We start from the raw sequence: 22,841 nt of genomic DNA, 5'->3' as shown, positions 1-22,841 counted from the left end.
ATTATATACCCAGTAATGGGATAGAGAGAAGTGTGTTGCTGTCTCTGCCCCCACCTCTGTAGACAAAGTTAAGACATGCTGCACAGGGAGAGTCAGGCCATAAACACATAGCTCCAAATCTCTTCCCAAAGAAACCAGTTTTATTTTTGAAAATGTGAGAAGTTTTGTTTTAAAAAATGTGAGAAGCTTTAGAGCATTCTAAAAATGTAGATATTGGTGCATATGTATAATTAATACACATACTTATTTTTGTTAAGGGTTTGTTTAAAAATATGAAGTTTTTCATTTTCTCAATTAATACTTTAACCTGAATTAGGTCTAGTCCGATAAAATTTTTGCTTTTTCTTTTTTCATTTATATGTTAACCTCGTATTTCTTAGTCCACATTTTTTTCAACTATTAAAAAGCTTTTCTTTCTTTAGTCCCTGTACACTATTCTCTTTAATTTTCACACCAAGCATTGTTAGAGATTATATTTAGCCTGCTACTGAGCTCTCGAAATAAGGTGAGATCTATGTTATAAACAGCTAAACTTTTTTTCACAAAATTTACTGTGTAATGAAAATATTTTCACTTGACTAGAGTTAGAATTTGTCATCATGCCATAATTAGAAATCTTTAAAAGGCATATTATAGGCCATCATGTTACTTCATAATCACAATTGGATTATAATAATTATTAATATATTGCTATAACATAAATTACCAGAGTTTAAGTGTATCATCACACACCCCTTATGCAAATATTGAGAACATGACCTAATTTCTCCATAATGTGTGACAAATGGGAAGTGTGGATTTGATTTTACGTACTTTACATGAATTGCATATAACCAGAGTAACTAGTAAAAGTTGAGTATACAAAAGTGAAATTAAGTGAGAGTGTTATTATTTGGCAATAATGATGAAAATAAAATACCAATGTAAATTTTAGAAATATAAAGATGTATGTGAAAAGGGCATAACTAGTATGTATGAAACAAATTGACATATTAAGTATAAAGGCAGGAACTAACAATTCGGTAATCTCTAATATCAGAAATTATCTTTATTTTACTATTTTTAAAGTTTTTATATAAAATCATTTGTATGTAAAATATATTCATAAATAATTTCTTATACAGTTTCATATGGAATGTTAAAATTATCCAATTTTTGAGGCATCATTAAAGTGACTCAAGCAGAAAAGATGTAAACTAGAATATCCTAAAAATCTGGGGACTATTAAAACACTCTTTATATTATTTAACATGTATAGATGCTTTTTGCAAAATATATATTTTTCATGAGAAAAATTTCTAATTTTCTTTTAATTATGTAGCTCAGTAAAGTCTTAAATTGAAAGTGGCAGTTTGAGAATTTTAAAAATTGTTTCCAGTAGGACCTATGGTGCACAATCATACATCTATTCTATAAGTATAGTGTATTTAATATTATTTAGTTTAGTGCATGAGACTTTCCTAGTATATTTTATTACATAGCACTTGTACTACACTTATGCATTGTGATGATGAGAGACACACACCCACATGATATCCAACTACAAAGATGTGAGTCAGTCAACTGTAAAGCATGCTAATGGCTTTTAGGATCAGCCAGGTTCCTAGAGTTTTATATGCACATGAACATGGGCAAGACCTGCTGAGAGCAGCTCTGCTACCCTAGATCAAAATTGTGAGAAGAACCATGAAACCATGAGCTGAACAGGCTTTTTGTTTTTGTTTTTTTTTTTCACATACAAAAGATTGGGTAGTTTGTCATGTAGCAACAGAAAACTAATAAAAGACTTCTTCCTTTGAGTTATCCTATTTGATAAATCTTAGAATCTACTTTTACTCTACATAGGGACTGTTTTCTGCATTTTAGTAGCTAGTGATGTGCTATTAATGTTTAGCAGCTACTTCTTCAGTAAATAAAAGAAAAAAGAAAAAGTGTTTTATAGCACTTTGCCAATTTTGGTAATGTAAATCACCTCATTATGTCTAATAAAATTAATGTTATAGCAACCAGCTAAGGAAAAAAGCATGAAAATTAGTGATCAACTCTTATGAGTCTGTTAGAGTGAGTATAAGATAATTATATAAATTTGGCATATTAATCATATAATCATATCAACATTGGGCACTAGCCTTGAGTCATTCATATGCTAAAATTTTATGAAAATAATTTTTATTATTTGGATCTATTTAGTTTTCTTCAACTCATGCTGCAAATTCATATCTAGGCCAATGCATTTCATCTCGAAGACATTCTTTTTCTTTATATACCAAATATAAGCATATACAGTCATAACACCACTGTATACTCCATAAGTATACACAATTACAATTTGTCAATATGCAATGAAGATAACTCAATAGATTTTTAAAAATGATTTACGTAGCAAAGTACAAACTTCTCTTTCTCAGGAAAAATCTAATCTCCACGAGGAATTTTGAGGAATAAATATATGCCCATCTGCATAGTTTTTTTCATGTTTACAACACTCTCCATCTGAAATTATGCTTACTATCAACATGTGTTCTTTCAACATATATCATGTTTTTACCTCTCAAAAATAGTTACTCTTTTAATATTTCAATAAACTTATGTAGTATTCCACTTTTTAAAAAAACCGGTCCAAATAGTATTTAAAATATTATCTCTAAGAAAGATTGTTTTTCTAGGGAAAAATATGTAATCACAAAGTACTCTAGGAAAGAATCACTACAACAAATGACACCTTGAACATTTCAACAAGATGTTTGAAATTTCTATTAAATTCAACAGCCCTTTATGCTAAAAACCCTCAATAAACTAGGTATTGATGGAATGTATCTCAAAATAATAAAAGCTATTTATGACAAACCAACGGCCATATCATACTGAATGGGCAAAAACTGGAAGCATTCCCTTTGAAATCTGGCACTAGACAAGGATGCCTTCTCTCATCACTCCTATTCAGTATAGTACTGGAAGTTCTAGCCAGAGCAATCAGGCAAGAAAAAGAAATACAGGGTATTCAATTAGGAAAGGAGGAAGTCAAATTGTCTCTATTTGCAGACAACATGATTGTATATCTAGAAGACTCCATCATCTCAGCCCAAAATCTCCTGAAACTGATAAGCAACTACAGCAAAGTCTCAGGATACAAAATCAGTATGCAAAAATCACAAGCATTCCTATACACCAATAACAGACTTAAAGAGAGCCAAATCAAGAACTGCCACTCACAATTGCTACAAAGAGAATAAAATACCTAGGAATACAACTAACGAGGAACGTCAAAGACCTCTTCAAGGAGAACTACAAACCACTGCTCAACGAAATAAGAGAGGACACTAACAGATGGAGAAACATTCCATGTTCATGGTTAGGAAGAATCAATATGGTGAAAATGGCCATACTGCCCAAAGTAATTTACAGCTTCAATGTTATCCTCATCAAGCTATCAATGACCTTCTTCACAGAACTGGAAAAAAACACCTTAAACTTCATATGGAACCAAAAGAGAGCCCGCATAGCCAAGTCAATTCTAAGCCAAAAGAACAAAGCGGGAGGCATCACACTACCAGACTTCAAACTATACTACAAGTCTACAGTAATCAAAACGGCATGGTACTGGTACCAAAACAGAGATATAGACCAATGGAACAGAACAGAGGCCTCAGAGGCAACACAACATATCTACAACCATCCGATCTTTGACAAACCTGACAAAAATAAACAGTGGGGAAAGGATTCCCTGTTTAATAAATGGTGTTGGGAAAACTGGCTAGCCATATACAGAAAGCAGAAACTGGAACCCTTCCTGACACTTTACACTAAAATTAACTCCAGATGGATTAAAGACTTAAACATAAGACCTAACACCATAAAAACCCTAGAAGAAAATATAGGCAAAACCATTCAGGACATAGGCATATGCAAGGACTTCATGACCAAAACACCAAAAGCATTGGCAACAAAAGCCAAAATAGACAAATGGGACCTAATCAAACTCCACAGCTTCTGCACAGCAAAAGAAACACTCATTAGAGTGAATGGGCTGATATCCAGAATTTACAAAGAACTAAAACAGATTTACAAGAAAAAAAACAAACAAACCCATTCAAAAGTGGGCGAAGGATATGAACAGACACTTTACAAAAGAAGACATACATGAGGCCAACAAACATATGAAAAAATGCTCATCATCACTGGTCATTAGAGAAATGCAAATCAAAACTACATTGAGATACCATCTCATGCCAGTTAGAATAGCAATCATTAAAAAATCTGGAGACAACAGAGACTGGAGAGGATATGGAGAAATATGAACACTTTTACACTGCTGGTGGGAGTGTAAATTAGTTCAACCATTGTGGAAGACAGTGTGGCGATTCCTCAAGGACCTAGAAATGGAAATTCCATTTGACCCAGCAATCCCATTACTGGGTATATAGCCATAGGATTATAAATCGTTCTACTATAAGGACACATGCACACGAATGTTCATTGCAGCACAGTTTACAATAGTAAAGACCTGGAACCAACCCAAATGCCCATCGATGGTAGACTGGACAGGGAACATGTGGCACATACACATGATGGAATATTATGCAGCCATAAAAAACGATGAGTTTGTGTCCTTTGTAGGGACATGAATGAACCTGGAAACCATCATTCTCAGCAAACTGACACAAGAACAGAAAATCAAACACCGCATATTCTCACTCATAGACAGGTGTTGAACAATGAGAACACACAGACACAGGGAGGGGAGCACTACACACTGGGGTCTGTTGGGGGGAAATAGGGGAGGGACAGCGGGGGGTGGGGAGTTGGGGAGAGATAGCATGTGGAGAAATGCCAGATATAGGTGAAGGGAAGGAAGGTAGCAAATCACACTGCCACGTGTGTACCTATGCAACAATTTTGCATGTTCTTCACATGTACCCCAAAACCTAAAATACAATAAAAAAAGAGAAAAAGAAAATAATAATAATAATAAAAACAGAATGGAAATTAGCTTTTGTAGTACGTGTAGTACAAAATGTAGGACATTTTGTAGTTCACTATTGCCTTAGACTAATATTTATCTATAAGGTTTCTGCTCTTTTAAAAAAAGACATTGCTATAATTAAAGAGCATGAATGTATTACTCTTTTCCTTTTTGCACTTTGTTATTTTTTTCTTTCTCATGCCATGACAGTATGTTCAAAGTTTAATAAAGTAAAATATTCAGTGTATATTTCTTTCCTAGACATTATAATAATTTATTACCAATTGTTGCTAAAAATATTTTTTTCACAGAAAATAGTACTGTAATCAAGTTTTCTATGTATTAGAAATGATCATTATAACTGTCTTCCGTTCAACTGTTCAGACACATCTCTTGTTAGACAGAAGAACTACTCTTAATTTGGTTACTTTCTTCTCTGTCATTTGCTTTGCAAACCTTTCCCTGAGACTAAAGGCTATAATGACCAATATTTAAAGGTAGGATTTGGAGAGCGTTTGCCATTTATTATGCTTTCTTAAACATAGGCTTTACAAATTATTGCACAGAATATCTGGCTCTTTATTCCATCTATAATTTATTTTTTCATGTTGTGAGAGGATAATAAGTAAAATGATTATATACATTTCTAGGCTGTATATCCTCAGTATTACATGCATTAAAGAAGTCAGAAATGTCTTACTTGACTAGGTAAGGCCAAGAAATAGTGAGATCCTATTGCAGGAGAGAAATTATGTAAAATTATAATCTAGAGAGACCGGACTAAACTTGCTGGACCATATCTATAATTCCCAACTAAACAAAACTAGCCTCTTCTTTTATTTTGTGTATTACTAGCCAATTACAAAGAATCATTACTGAAATGAAAATAATAACTCAAGCATATTCAAGGCCTCATGTGGATAACATCTTTAGTCTTTCTAATCAAACATTTTACAAGGTTGCATAGTTTTGTATAGGAAGTCAGTTACAACCATCTATAATATTGAAACAAAGAACATTTTCATTAAGAAATATTTTGTATTTCATGAGGGATTTGAATTTTAAACTCCCATGTAACACAAAAGACTTGCATAAACACCATGTTAAGAGACTTGGCCAAATTTAGCTTAGCTTATATGTGCACTAGGTCATGAATTTGTCTTTAAAGATCACCCTAGCCTCCAAGGTGAGTCTTTGCTCAAAAGAATGTGATCCTGCCAAACTGCAAAACACACTGTGTATCCCACCTTGCCTAACAATTATCTTTTCCTACTTAATTTTTATGTAATTTTCCTTTTCCATATAATCCACTAGTTCCTTTTTGTTTTTCTCATTTTTATTCATATCAGTTTTCTCATCAAAAGCCTCAGTTACCTCTGTCTTAGAGTTCAGCTCAGTTTATATTGTAGTCTCTATCTCCTACTTCAGTAGTCAGAATAAAATCTGTCTTGCCATTTTTAAAAAGGATCTTGCTCTGTATTTCTTTAACAGGGACACATGCAATCCATATCATTGTATTTATTTATAGAGAAAAGGTTTCTTTACCTATGTAACAAACCTGCATATCCTACACATATACCTCTGAAGTTACAATAAATGTTAGAAATACAAAAATAAAATAAAATATAAATAAAAAAGACGTTTCTAAAAATGCACAGTAGAAACATATCATTTTTGACCTTCTCAAATAAACAGCCTGAGTTTCCAGTGACTCTCATTTTTTTCAGTTTAGAAATATACATAAGCAAGCATCAAAATGGAATTATTTTAGATTTTCTGAAACTAAAATAGTGTATTACTTAATGTTTAACAAAGAGTAAAATATTTGAATAAATCAGGAAGGCACAAGTCTTGTGAAATATAAAGGAGGATTTTGCCACAAAAACAAAGAATTTTTAATATTTTACAAAGAGTAAAATATTTGAATAAATCAGGAAGGCACAAGTCTTGTGAAATATAGAGGAGAATTTTGCCACATCTTGATGCATATGGTGGCATTAAATGGCATGACTTTCCCCATCATCCCTGCCTGCCTTAGATTTCAATCAGTGCTACTCTTTTTTTCTTTATTGTTTTAACAAAACTTTTGATAACCAAATAAGTAACATATTATGACAAAGAGAGTAAAAATTGCCTCACAAGCCAGCACAACCAGAGAGGAGTACTAGAACTAGGTGAAGTTGTTGGCAGGTGGCAGCAAGTACTTGGCTCCTTTGTGGCACACGACGAACTTGATCCAGAAGACTTTTTGGTCCATGGGCTTCATAGGCTGATCATAATGAATGATTGATAACCAGATAACATTCTGTTTACAGTTAAAGGAAAATCAGATAAACTTACAGAATTAACCAGAAAAGATAAATGTGTGAAAATTTTGTGTAGATGTTAAAAATGAATATAAAAATAAAAGTGAATGAAAAATTAAATATTTTATTTTTATGGTGGTTATAGAGATTTTGATTTATGGGTTAGAATTTGTTGGATGCATATGATTTAAAGATATGAAAAGAGAATTTAAGAGAGAACAAGTATTTCTAGGCTAGAAATTAAAATTAGTTAAGTCCGAAGGGTAAAAAAAAAATCATTTGAGAGTACAGAGGTTGAAATAATCATTAATGAAATTGTAATGAACCAGGTGTACAAGTTTCAAAATAGTATTAAAGTCTGGAGATAGGAGATAAACCTATGTCAATGTTCAGGTACATGTCAGGGGCAAGCTGATAAGAAATTGACATTGATAATTGAAGTGATCTAGATGAGGGACGTGTTTATTTGCTTCATTATGGTAGTCTTTTTACCAAGTATTTGTATCCCATAATATCACTTTGTATACCTTCAATAGACAAAATAAAATTTATTTAAAGACTAACATCTGATGAGATCTCATCCTAAAAGGCCCTCATAACTGTGCTGAAAATTAGTCAGTGCTGTAATAATATTCATGCTTCTTTTCTTCAACTTTGTTCTCAATCTTCCTTATAATCCTTCTGTTACCATCTTCAGCAATTCCACTTATTGCACTTTTTGGCTATTTTAAATCTTATGCACGATCCTAAAACCCCTGACAAATGTTTTATCTAAAACCCAAAAAACGTATTGTGGTACAATGGTTTATTAATGATTGCCTTTATGCATTACCGAAAAAAAAAAAAAAAAAGCCACAATGTACTCACCATTGTGTTCATGTTCAAAGTCACTGCCAGTTCCTTGGCTTTCATGTGAGAACTTATCAATACATCCTATGTGGATATAAAAAATTGCATTCATGAAGATTCATTAATGATTGCCTTTAATTCAGTGAGCAAATCTGTGGTTGACATTATTACTGAGTCCACTCTAACAGCCTCCCCTTCAGCCTTCATGTGAACAAATTTATAGGGTTGAGTTTACCCTCAGGCACCATTTCATTTTGTCATTTGGGCCAGGTGAAAATGTTAAACTTTTTAACAACTCACCCATTTCCTCTTGACAAAAACTGAAATTATTAATAGTCTATGTGTTGAACATTTTACTACTTTGACCTGTGTATAACACCAGCTTTCTGCTATGGGACCACTAGACATATCTCTAGGTAGAGGTGGGGTCAGTTCCTGTGACAGTGTCACTTTATTGCAATCTTTTAGAATTGACAGTTAAGTACCTTACCTTAGATGACTCAGAGTATTAATGTTTGATTTTCACCAGGAGCATGATTGAGAAGGGCCACTCTCATGTATCCTCAATGCCTGGACTTGCAGGGCGTCAGTGGACAGCCATAGCTGCATCAGCTCTGTGATGCAGAGACTGTGCTGGAGGCAGCAGGGCTAATGGCCCTGTGGAGGCCCCTTCACTGAAAGACATTCCTCCTCTCCTGCCCGCCATACTTTCCTATCTCCTCTTCCTCTTGATGTCATTCCTTACTCCAATAGAGTTTTGCATCCACATACCTCCTTAGTGCTGTTATTGACAAATATATTACATATGTATAAGTTAAATGCCCAGCATTACAACTATATACATGCTTTATATACTTGCTTCTTAAATTTGTTAAGAAAGTTGAATAAATTATCTGTTAAAATTACATAATTATACATTCAGGTGCTCTTTTTTATTATATGGAATCAAACTGCTTTCTGTGTTTATTTACTTTTAGCCTGAAAAACTTTCTTAAGAATTTTTTGTGAGGCATATTAGTTAGCAATAAATTTCTGTTTTTGTTTGTTTAGCAATGTCTTTATTTCAACTTTATTATTTTAATTGATTTTGTAGTATACACGATTTTTAGTTGGCAGTTTTTTCTTTCAGTACTTCAAATATGACATATCATTGCCTTAGGGACAGCATTGTTTCTGATGAGTAGTCAGCTGTTAATGTCATGAGTTTCCTTGTATGTGATTACTTTTGTCTTTGTGCCTTATAATGTTTTCTTCAGCATTCAATCTATTATTATTGTGTCTCTGTTTGGATCTTTTTGTGCTTACTCTGAACTAAAAATTTATAGAACCTCTGAAATAAACCTCTGAAATGTGTAAACTAGTGTTTTTTAAATCATTTATGGGATGTTTTCGGCATTAGTTTTGAATAGTTTTCACTGAATCTTTATCTTTCTCTTCTTTATATGTTGCTGTGCCTAAGTATGTCCCAAAAGTCTATAAGGCTCTGTTTCTTTCTCTTCACTTTTTCTTTCTTTATTCTTTAGATTATATAATTTCTATCGATGTATCTTCAGGATTATTATTATTTTTTTTGCTCTTATTCTTCTGCCACAAATATGAAGCAGAATCCTGCTTGTGCATTTTCTATTTCTATTATTATATTTTTATTCCAGTATGTTCACTTAGTTCTTTAAAAAAAAAAAAAAAAAAAACTTCTGTTTCTTTCTATATATTCTCTATTGAATATGACATTGCCATTATACCTTAATTTTCAGCTTTAAGTGTGTTTGATTTTAGGTCTTTGAATATGTTTATGTCTAATTTAAAGTTTTACCTATTAAATCTACAACTCATCTTTTTCTTCTTCTTTTTTTTTTTTCTTTTTTTTTGATGGAATCTCACTGGATTGCCCAAGCTGGAGTACAGTGGCATAATCTTGGCTAACTGCAACCTACACCTCCTCGGTTCAAGTGATTCTCCTGTCTCCAAGTGATTCTCTTGTCTCAGCCTCCCAGGTAGCTGAGATTACAGCACCACCAGGCCTGGCTAATTTTGTATTTATTTTATTTTATTTTTAACAAGAAGTTAGTGTTTAATGGGTATGCTGTTTTGGTTTTGTAAGATGAAGTGTTCTGAAGATGGAAGGTGGTGATAATTGCACAACTCAAATGTACTTCATGCCTCTCATCTGTATATATGCTGAGAAATGATTAAAACAGTCAGTTTTATGCTATGTATATATTACTAGAATAAAAAAGGCAGATGTAAAAGAAAGTAAAATTGTGACTTCAGGAAGCCCTTATCTTTTGTTTCAAGGTCCTTATCTCACCCTATAATTAACCATTTTTATGCATTTTTATTTATTTAGTTTTGAAACAGGATCTTGCTCTGTCACCCAGGCTAGAGTACAGTGGCATGATCATGGTTCAATGCAGTCTCAGACCCCCAGGCTCAAGTGATCCTCCCACCTCAGCCTCCTGAGTAGCTGGGACCACAGGCAGGCATCACCACAGGCAGGCATCAGCATGCCCAGCTGACTTTTGTATTTTTTTTTGGAGAGATGGGGTCTTGCCATGTTGTCCAGGCTGGACTTCAACTCCTGGGCTTAAGCAATCCTCCTGCCTTGGATTCTCAAAGTGCTGGGATTACAGGGGTGAGCCACCATACCTGGCAGTTAAGTATTTTTTTTTTTTTTTAGACAGAGTCTTGTCCTGCCACCCAGGCCAGAGTGCAGTGGTGTGACCTCAGCCCACAGCAACCTCTGCCTCCCAGGCCCAAACGACTCTCCCGCCTCATCTCCCTATCACCTATATCTGGCACTTCTCCCCATGTTATCCCTCCCAAACCTCCCTACCCCCCACTGTCCCTCCCCAAGTCCCCCCCAACTGACCCCAGTGTGTGATGCTCCCCTCCCTGTGTCCATATGTTCTCATTGTTCAACATCCACCTTTGAATGACAACATGTGGTGTTTGATTTTCTGTTCTTGTGTCAGTTTGCTGAGAATGATGGTTTCCAGGTTCATCCATGTCCCTATAAAGGACGTGAAATCAGTTTTTTATGGCTGCATAGTATTCCATGGTGTATATGTGCCACACTTTCCTGGTCCAGTCTATCATCGATGGGCATTTGGGTTGGTTCCAGGTCTTTGCTATTGTAAACAGTGTCGCAATGAACATATGTGTGCATGTGTCTTTATAACAGAATGATTTATAATCATTTGGGTATATACCCAGTAATGGGATGGCTGGGTCAAATGATATTTCTGTTTCTAGGTCCCTGAGGAATTGCCACACTGTCTTCCACAATGGTTGAACTAGTTTACACTCCCACCAACAGTGTAAAAGTGTTCTTATTTCTCCACATCCTCTCCTACATCTGTTGTCTCCAGATTTTTTTAATGATTGCCATTCTAATTGGCATGAGATGATATCTCAATGTGGCTTTGATTTGCATTTCTCTAATGACTATTTCTCTAATGACCTCCATCCCTTTATTTTGAGCCTATATGTGTCCTTGCACGGGGGATGGGTTTCCTGAATACAGCTCACCAATGGGTCTTGACTTTTTATCCAATTTGCCAGTCTGTGTCTTTTGATTGGGGCATTTAGCTCATTTACGTTTAGGGTTAATATTGTTATGTGTGAATTTGATCCTGCTATATTGATGCTAGATGGTTGTTCTGCCTGTTAGTTAACACAGTTTCTTCATTGTGTTGATTGTCTTTACCATTTGGTACGTTTTTGGAGTGGCTGGTACTGTTTGTTCCTTTCTATGTTTAGTGCTTCTTTCAGGAGCTCTTGTAAGGCAAGACTGGTGGTGATGAAATCTCTCAGCAATTGCTTGTTCATAAAGGATTTTATTTCTCTTTCTCTTATGAAGCTTATTTTGACTGGATATGAAATTATAGGTTGAAAGTTCTTTTCCTCAAGGACGTTGAATATTGGCCCCCACTCTCTTCTGGCTTGTAGAGTTTCTGCTGAGAGATCCACTGTGAGTCTGATGGGTTTCCCTTTGTGGGTTACCCAATCTTTCTCTCTGGCTGCCCTTAGCATTTTTTCCTTCATTTCAACCCTGGTGAATCTGATGATTATGTGTCTTGGGCTGCTTTTCTTTAGATATATCTTTGTGGTGTTCTCTGTATTTTCTGGACTTGAATGATGGCCTGCCTTGCTAGGTTGGGGAAGTTTTCCTGGATAATATCCTAAAGAGTGTTTTCCAGCTTGGATTCATTCTCTCCATCACAGGCAGGTACACCTATCAAACATAGATTAGGTCTTTTCACATAATCCCATATTTCTTGGAGGATTTGTTCATTTCTTTTCACTCTTTTTTCTCTCATCTTGCCTTCTCATTTTATTTCATTGAGTTGATCTTCAATCTCTGATATCATTTATTCTGCTTGGTCAATTCAGCTATTGAAACCTGTGTATACTTCGTGAAGTTCTGTTGTTGTGTTTTTCAGCTCTATCAAGTCATTTATATTCTTTCCTAGGCTGCTGATTCTCATTAGCACTTCATCTAACCTTTTTTAAAAAGTTTTAATTTATTTATTTTATGTTAGGTGCATACTACATCTAGCATTTCTCCCCATGTTATCCCTCCCCACCCCCTGCTGTCTCTCCCCTACCCCCCAACTGTCCCTAGTGTGTGATGCTCCTCTCCCTGAGTCCACGTGTTCTCATTGTTCAACACCCACCTATGAGTGAGAACATATGATGTGTTTAATAAACGGTGTTGGGAAAACTGGCTAGCAATGTGCAGAAAGCAGAAACTGGACCTTTTTTCAAGGTTCTTAGTTTCTTTTCATTGGGTTAGAACATGTTCTTTTAGCTCAGAGAAGTTTGTTATTATCCACCTTCTGAAGCATGTTTCTGTCAATTCATCAGACTCATTCTCCATGCAGCTTTGTTCCCTTGCTGGTGACAAGTTGTAATCCCTTGGGGGAGAGGAGACATTCTGGTTTTTGGTGTTTTCATCCTTTTTGCACTGGTTTCTTTCCACCTTTGTGGATTTATCTACCTGTGGTCTTTGTAGTTGGTGACTTTCGGATGAGGACTCTGAGTGGACATCCTTTTTGTTAATATTGAAGTTATTTCTTTCTGTTGTTTAGTTTTCCTTCTAACCATCAGGTCCTTCTGCTGTAGGACTGCTGGAGGTCCACTCCAGACACTGTTTGCCTGAGGATCACTTGTGGGGGCCTTATGTGTTCTTCTTCCTGGGAACGGCACTCCAGAACTGTTCCTATTTGGCCATCTTGGATATTCAAGTCAAATTCTTTAAAATATTTAAAGAGTTTTATTCTGAACCAAATATGAGTCACTGATGGCCTGTGACATAGCCCTCAGGAGATCCTAAGAACACATGCCCATGGTGCTCAAGCTACAGCTTAGTTTTATACAATTTAGAGAGGCATTAGACCTCAATCAATACATGTAAGTTATACATCGACTCAGTCTTGATAGGCAGGACAACTGGAAGTGGGGACTTCCAGGACATAAGATAATTCAAGGACTATCTACTTGAATTGGTTGAGTAGGCAACCAATTGAATAGGTTGAACAGGCAATTGGTTGAGTTATGTTGTTGTCTAATGATTTATAATTAATAGAAAAGAATTTCTGGGTTAAAATAAGGGGCTGTGAATACCAAGGTTTTATCATGCAGCTAAAGCTGTCAAGTAACAGACTCCAGAGAGAATAGATTGTAAATGTTTCTTATCAAATGTAATGAATCTTTTCTATTGATTTTAAGGTCTGGGTTGATGGTAATGCTAGTAAGATTTTCCTGAATTCAAAAAGGGAAGAGGGAATAAGGAGACATGTGCTATTCTACCCCACTTCCCATCACTGCCTGAATAATTTATTCAGATTGAATTTGAAATGCTTTTTGCTGAGCATAGGGTCCTTCAAACGGTTAAAGAGGCTTAAAATTTTACTTTTTGGTTTACACCTATAAGAGATTTTGGGCTGACTGACTGCACCATGGACTATGCCATGGTAACCTCTGTGACCTGCATGTACACTGCAGATGAGTTCCTGGAACTAGAAAGTCTGAAGTAATTTAAAAACCACAAAAAGGAGAAGAATGACCAACCCCTGTAGAGCCTAATTAACTTTGAGACATTCTTCTATTGTTCCTTATTCCCACCTCAACTGATAAGGCAACTGTACTGTGTAACCAACCTTGCTCAACTGATAGGTCGACCTCGTGACTCCAGACCCTATGACCCCCTCCCAGCTTGCAAAAACCACCCTGAACTGTAACTTCTGTAACTTTTCACTGTCTAGCCCAAACCTATAAAACCAACTCTTATCCTATTGCCCTCTGCTGACTCTCTTTTTGGACTCAGGCTGCCCACACCCAGGTGAATAAACAGCCATGTTACTCACACAAAGCCTATTTAGGGTGTATCTTCATTCAGAATGCATGTTTAATATTTGGTGCTGAAACTCAGCACAGGGATACTCTTTGGGGACATGAGTCCTCTGTCCCTGCACTTCCTCTGTGAAGAAACCCACCTGCAACCTCAGCACATCAGACCAGCCGCCTTCCGATTGAGTAAGCCATCTCTCCCTCTCTCTCACTCTCTCTTCCTTTAAATCCTCCTCCTAAATAGAGAAGAAAAGAAGACAAGTCTCTCTCCCTCTCTCTCTGTTTTTTCTTGTAAAGGAGAGAAGTTTCTTCCTCTTTCTCTCTCTTTCTCATTAGACAAAAGAAGACAAATCTCTCCCTCTTTCTCTCTCTTTTCCTTTAGAGGAAAGGAGACAAGTCTCTCCCTCTTTCTCTCTTTTTTTCCTTTAAATCCTTCTCCTTCTAGTAGAGACAAAGGAGACACTCTTTATTTGTGTAGAGTCACAGGAGACAAGTCTCTCCCTCTCACTCAAAAACTCCAATGTTGGTCTCAGACTCAGGAAGACAGTCTTCCCTTGGTTTCTGGTCAATAGCAGGGATGCCTGCCTTGATCACTCATCCATGTTACATCCCAGGACTCAGTCAGGGATGCCTACTAAAAACCCTGGTAGCTGCTCACTCCTTCTCTTCATCTCTACTTCTCTCCTTAAAACACATAAAATCAAACACTGCATGTTCTCACTCATAGGTGGGTGTTGAACAAGGAGAACACATGGACACAGGGAGGGGAGCATCACACACTGGGGTCTGTAGGGGGGAAATAGGGGAGGGACAGCAGGGGGTGGGGAGTTGGGGAGAGATAGCATGGGGAGAAATGCCAGATATAGGTGATGGGGGGGAAGGCAGCACATCACACTGCCATGTGTGTGCCTACGCAACAATCTTGCATGTTCTTCACATGTACCCAAAACCTAAAATGCAATAAAAAAAAAAACAAAAAAAACACTTGGATCCAAGATGGCCACTTAGGAGGACGTCGTGATTGCAGCTCCGAGAGAAGGCACAGAGGGTGAGTGGACGCTGCATTTTCAGACGGATTTTTACTGCGCACAGACCAGGAGATTCACAGGAGGAGAAGCCCCACGGGTCACCAGCGCCACTGGGTTGAGTGGCGTGGCCGCTCAGCCTACGCTCTGGGGTGGGGGGCAGTGGCTTCTTATGCAGAGCGAGAGAGACAGAGTTCCCTCTGAGCCAGCAAGGGGAGCTGAAGCAGGGAACCAAGCCAAGAGACCCCTGGGCAAGGGCGCGCCACGAATCTCAGAGCCGCTGCTTTGGCTGATGCAGCGGAACAAAGGCAGCAGATTTTAACTGCCCGCAGACCAGGAGATTCACAGGCGGAGAAGCTCCACAGGTTCCCAGTGCTGCTGGTTGGACCAGAGCAGCCGCTCGGCCTGCACCGGGGGCAGGGAGCAGTGGCTCCTTGAGCAAAGTGAACGAGACTGTGTCCCCTCTGGGCCAGCAAGGGGAGCTGAGGCAGGGAAGTAAGCCAAGAGATTCCTGGGCAAAGAGGGTGCCACTGGAAACACGGCTGAACCCGGGACGGTCCAGCTCTGTGGGGGAGGGGCGTCCTCCATTGGGTAACACCCTGAAGTTCCCGGGGCAATTTGCCGTAACCAAGACAACCCGCCACTACAGAGACTCCATCACTACAGGGGCGGGCCAGCATAGCAGAAGCAGTTCTAACTACACCCATATAAACAGGACTGCAGGAAAGCTCACACGGAAGCTGGGCGGAGCCCACAGCAGCTCAGCAAAGCCTCTGCAGGCTGAGTGTGACTAGACTGCCACCTTGTGGGCAGGGAAAACGGTAGCAACACAGCTGAAAAGCATAAAGCCCTAAATCCCTGGGCCAGAACACCTGGGTGGAAGAAAAGGGGGTTTATGAGTTCAGCTGCTGCAGACTTAAAATTACCAAAATCAGAAAGACAGCAACTACAAAGTCAATAGGTGGATAAATCCACAAAGATGGGAAGAAACCAGCCCAAAAAGGATGAAAACACCCAAAACCAGAACACCTCTCCTCCTACAAGGGAGCATAATTCCTCACCAGCACGGGAACAAGATTGGACGGAGAAGGAGTGTGATGAAATGACAGAGTCAGCTTTCAGAAAATGGATAATAAGAAACTTCCGTGAGCTAAAAGAACATGTTCTAACACAATGAAAAGAAACTAAGAATCTTGAAAAAAGACTTGTTGTAATGCTAACGAGAATGGACAACTTAGAGAGGAATATGAGTGAATCGATGGAGCTGAAAAACACAACACGAAAACTTCACGAAGCATGCACAAGTTTCAACAGCCGAATTGACCAAGCAGAAGAAAGGATATCAGAAGTTGAAGATCAACTCAATGAAATAAAATGAGAAGGGAAGATTAGAGAAAACAAGGTAAAAAAGAATGAACAGAGTCAACAAGAAATATGGGACTACGTGAAAAGACCTAATCTACGTTTGATAGGTGTACCTGAATGTGACGAAGAGAATGCATCCAAGCTGGAAAATACTCTTCAGGATATTATCCAGGAAAACTTCCCCAACCTAGCAAGGCAGGCCAATATTCAAGTCCAGGAAATACAGAGAACACCACAAAGATATTCCTCTAGAAGAGGAACCCCAAGGCACATAATCGTCAGATTCACCAGGATTGAAATGAAGGAGAAAATACTAAGGGCAGCCAGAGAGAAAGGTCGGGTTACCCACAAAGGGAAACCCATCAGACTCACAGCAGATCTCTCAGCAGAAACCCTACAGGCCAGAAGAGAGTGGGGGCCGATATTCAACATTCTTAAAGAAAAGAACTTTCAACCCAGCATTTCATATCCAGCCAAAATAAGCTTCATAAGTGAAGGAAAAATAAAATCCTTTGTGAACAAGCAATTACTCATAGATTTCATCACCACCAGACCAGCTTTACAAGAGCTCCTGAAGGAGGTACTACACATAGAAAAGAACAACCAGTACCAACCACTCCAAAAATGCACGAAATGGTAAAGAGCATCAACACAATGAAGAATCTGCATCAACCAATGGGCAAAACAGCCAGCTAGCATCAAAATGACAGGACCAAATTCACACATAACAATATTAACCCTAAATGTAAATGGACTAAATGCCCCAATCAAAAGACACAGACTGGCAAATTGGATAAAAAGACAAAACCCATCTGTGTGCTGTATCCAGGAAACCCACCTCACATGCAAGGATACACAAAGGCTCAAAATAAAGGGATGGAGGAAGATTTACCAAGCAAATGGAGAACAAAAAAAAGCAGGAGTTGCAATTCTCATCTCTGATAAAATAGACTTTAAAGCAACAAAGATCAAAAGAGACAAAGAAGGACATTACATAATGGTAAAAGGATCAATGCAACAAGAAGAGCTAACGATCCTAAATATATATGCACCTAATACAGGAGCACCCAGATATATAAGGCAAGTTCTTAAAGACTTGCAAAGAGACTTAGACTCCCACACAATAATAGTGGGAGACTTCAACACACCATTGTCAATATTAGACAGATCAATGAGACAGAAAATTAATAAGGACATCCAGGACTTGAACTCAGACCTGGAACAAGCAAACCTAATAGACATTTACAGAACTCTCCACCCCAAATCCACAGAATATACATTCTTCTCAGCACCACATCACACCTACTCTAAAATTGACCACATAATTGGAAGTAAATCACTCCTCAGCAAATGCAAAAGAACGGAAACCATAACAAACAGTCTCTCTGACCACAGTGCAATCAAGTTAGAACTCAGAATTCAGAAGCCAACCCAGAACCGCACAGCCTCATGGAAAATGAACAACTTTCTCCTGAATGTTGATTGGATAAACACTGAAATGAAGGCAGAAATAAAGATGTTCTTCGAAACCAACAAGAACGAAGACACCACATACCAGAATCTCTGGGACACATTTAAAGCAGTCTCTAGAGGAAAATATATAGCAATAAGTGCTCACATGAGAAGAAAGGAGAGAACTAAAATTGACACCCTATCATCAAAATTGAAAGAGCTAGAGGAGCAAGATCAAAAAAACTCAAAACCTAGCAGAAGACAAGAAATAACTAAGATCAAAGCAGAATTGAAGGAGATAGAGACACGAAAAACCCTACAAAAAATCAATAAATCCAGGAGCTGGTTTTTTGAAAAGATCAACAAAATAGACAGACCACTAGCCAGACTAATAAAAAAGAAAAGAGAGAATAACCAAATAGATGCAATAAAAAATGATAAAGGGGATATCACCACAGATGCCACAGAAATCCAAACCATCATCAGAGATTATTACAAACAACTCTATGCACATAAACTAGAAAACCTGGAAGAAATGGATAAATTCCTGGACAGTAGCCTCCTCCCATGCCTAAACCAGGAAGAAGTCGAAACCCTGAATAGACCAATAACAAGGTCTGAAGTTGAGGCAGCAATTAAGAGCCTACCACCCAAAAAACGCCCAGGCCCAGATGGGTTCACAGCCGAATTCTACCAGACATACAAGGAGGAACTGGTACCATTCCTACTGAAACTATTCCAAATAATCCAAAAAGAGGGAATCCTTCCCAAATCATTTTATGAGACCAACATCATCCTAATACCAAAACCCGGCAGGGACTCAACAAAAAAAGAAAACTACAGGCCAATATCCATGATGAACATAGAGGCAAAAATCTTCAATAAAATACTGGCAAGCCGATTACAACAGCACATCAAAAAGCTTATCCACCATGATCAAGTAGGATTCATCCCGGAGATGCAAGGCTGGTTCAATATACGCAAGTCTATAAATGGAATTCACCAGATAAACAGAACCAAAAACAAAAACCACATAATTATCTCAATTGATGCAGAGAAGGCCTTCGACAAAATTCAACAGCCCTTTATGCTAAAAACTCTCAATAAACTAGGTATCGACGGAACATATCTCAAAATAATAAAAGCCATTTATGACAAACCAACAGCCAATATCATACTGAATGGGCAAAAACTGGAAGCATTCCCTTTGAAATCGGGCACTAGACAAGGATGCCCTCTCTCACCACTCCTATTCCATATAGTACTGGAAGTTCTAGCCAGAGCAATCAGGCAAGAAAAAGAAATAAAGGGTATTCGATTAGGAAAGGAGGAAGTCAAATTGTCTCTATTTGCAGATGACATGATTGTATATCTAGAAGACCCTATCGCCTCAGCCCAAAATCTCCTGAAACTGTTAAGCAACTTCAGCAAAGTCTCAGGATACAAAATCAATGTGCAAAAATCACAAGCATTCCTATACACCAATAACAGACTTAAAGAGAGCCAAATCAAGAACAAACTGCCATTCACAATTGCTACAAAGAGAATAAAATACCTAGGAATACAACTAACAAGGAACGTAAAGGACCTCCTCAAGAACTACAAATCACTGCTCAACGAAATAAGAGAGGACACAAACAGATGGAGAAACATTCCATGTTCATGGTTAGGAAGAATTAATATAATGATAATGGCCATACTGCCCAAAGTAATTTACAGATTCAACGCTATCCCCATCAAGCTACCAATGACCTTCCTCACAGAACTGGAAAAAACCACCTTAAACTTCATATGGAACCAAAAGAGAGCCCGCATAGCCAAGTCAATTCTAAGCAAAAAGATCAACGTGGGAGGCATCACACTACCGGACTTCAAACTCTACTACAAGGCTACAGTAATCAAAACAGCATGGTACTGGTACCAAAACAGAGATATAGACCAATGGAACAGAACAGAGGCCTCAGAGGCAACACAACATATCTACAACTACCCGATCTTTGACAAACCTGATAAAAACAAGCAATGGGGAAAGGATTCCCTGTTCAATAAGTGGTGTTGGGAAAACTGGCTAGCCATATGCAGAAAGCAGAAACTCGACCCCTTCCTGACACCTTACACTAAAATTGACTCCAGATGGATTAAAGACTTAAACATAAGGCCTAACACCATAAAAACACTAGAAGGAAACCTAGGCAAAACCATTCAGGACATAGGCATAGGCAAGGACTTTATGACCAAAACGCCAAAAGCATTGGCAACAAAAGCCAAAATAGACAAATGGGACCTAATCAAACTCCACAGCTTCTGCACGGCAAAAGAAACAGTCAACAGAGTGAATCGGCAACCAACAGAATGGGAAAAAATCTTTGCAGCCTACCCGTCTGACAAAGGGCTGATATCCAGAATTTACAACGAGCTAAAAAAGATTTACAAGAAAAAAACAAACAAGCCCATTCAAAAATGGGTGAAGGATATGAACAGATACTTTACAAAAGAAGACATACAAGAGGCCAACAAACATATGAAAAAATGCTCATCAGCACTGGTCATTAGAGAAATGCAAATCAAAACTACATTGAGATACCATCTCACGCCAGTTAGAATGGCGATCATTAAAAAATCTGGAGAAAACAGATGCTGGAGAGGATGTGGAGAAATAGGAACACTTTTACACTGTTGGTGGGAGTGTAAATTAGTTCAACCACTGTGGAAGACAGTGTGGCGATTCCTCAAGGACCTAGAAATAGAAATTCCATTTGACCCAGCAATCCCATTACTGGGCATATATCCAAAGGATTATAAATCGTTCTACTATAAGGACACATGCACACGAATGTTCATTGCAGCACAGTTTACAATAGCAAAGACCTGGAACCAATCCAAATGCCCATCGATGATAGACTGGACAGGAAAAATGTGGCACATATACACCATGGAATATTATGCAGCCATTAAAAACGAGGAGTTCGCATCCTTTGTAGGGACATGGATGAACCTGGAAACCATCATTCTCAGCAAACTGACACAAGAACACAAAATCAAACACCACATGTTCTCTCTCATAGGCGGGTGTTGAACAAGGAGAACACATGGACACAGGGAGGGGAGCACTATACACGGGGGTCTGTTGGGGGGGAGGGGGAACAGCGGGGGGGGGTGGGGAGTTGGGCAGGGATAGCATGGGGAGAAATGCCAGATATAGGTGAAAGGGAGGGAGGCAGCAAATCACACTGCCACGTATGCACCTATGCAACAACCTTGCATGTTTTTCACAGGTACCCCAAAACCTAAAATGCAATTAAAAAAAAAAAAAACTTATCTCCTTTGCCAGGGGCAATATTCTTCCCTCTATTCCTCTGTCATCACCTCTAGCCTGCATTCTAAAAAACCTAAAATCTTTTCAACTATCACCCAAACTGAAACCTAAACATCTCATTTGTTTTTTTTTTCTGTAACATGGACTGGCCTCAATACAAATTAGACAATGGTTCTCAATGGCCAGAAAATGGCACTTTTAATTTTTCTATTCTGTGAGCCCTAGACAATTTTTGTCAACAAATGGACAAATGGTCTCAGGTCCTCAACATCCATATTTTCACACACCAATCCTTCCCTAATCTCTGCTCTCAATGCAATCTGTAAAAAATTTTCCTTCTCTCCCTTCCATCTGCCCCTCCTGCCTCCACTAGTAGCTCAAAATCCCCTTTGTCTATCAACCCTTCCAACCTTTCTCCTCCCCACCTGTCCAAACCAGGCCCTAATCCAGGCCCTAAGCACCACCCCCAGAGCCTCCCTTCTCTTCCTCTGCCCACAACCCACCTCCTTATGACCCTCTTGTCATTTCCCCACCTCATATAAGGTCTGGCTTATAGTTTAGTCCCACAGCTAACTCCTCTGCCCCTGCCCAACAATTCCCCCTTTGAGAGATGGCTGGAGCCAAAGGCGTAGTTAGGGTGTATGTTTCTCTTTATTCCACCTTTCTCAAATTGGCCAACTTCGAGGCTCCTTTTCATCAGATCCTACTAAATATATACAAGAGTTCCACTGCACCTGACCACAATAAGTAGCTTTGAAAAAATTATTCCTCTTCAGTATAAACTTTCAAATATCACTAAAATCTGATTACTCTAAAAAAAGTTACTGGCTGGGCACAGTGGCTCATGCCTGTAATCCCAGCACTTTGGGAGGCTGAGGCAGGCAAATCACTGCCCAGTGGCAGTGCATCTCAGAACCACAAATGCTGTCCTCTGCCATAAAACAAACCACAGTCACACCACCAGCTCACAAAGAATTCAAAGTGCCCAGACTGCAGTGTCCAGCCACCCCTCCTATACCTTGCTTCAAGTGTCAAAAACCTGGCCACTGGGCCAAGGAATGCCCACAGCCTGAGATTCCTCCTAAGCCCTGCACTATCTGTGCAGGGCCCCCACTGGAAGTTGAACTGTCTGACTCACGCTACTGTGTCTTGGTGGCTGAAGACTAATGCTGTCTGAACACCTCAGAAGCCCCCTGGACCATCATGAATGCCAA

Source organism: Aotus nancymaae, unplaced genomic scaffold (assembly GCF_030222135.1).
Source record: "Aotus nancymaae isolate 86718 unplaced genomic scaffold, 86718_ANA_hifiasm-v0.15.2.pri h1tg000006l, whole genome shotgun sequence".
In the NCBI taxonomy this organism is placed as follows: domain Eukaryota; kingdom Metazoa; phylum Chordata; class Mammalia; order Primates; family Aotidae; genus Aotus; species Aotus nancymaae.
This window is presented reverse-complemented; position numbering follows the sequence as displayed.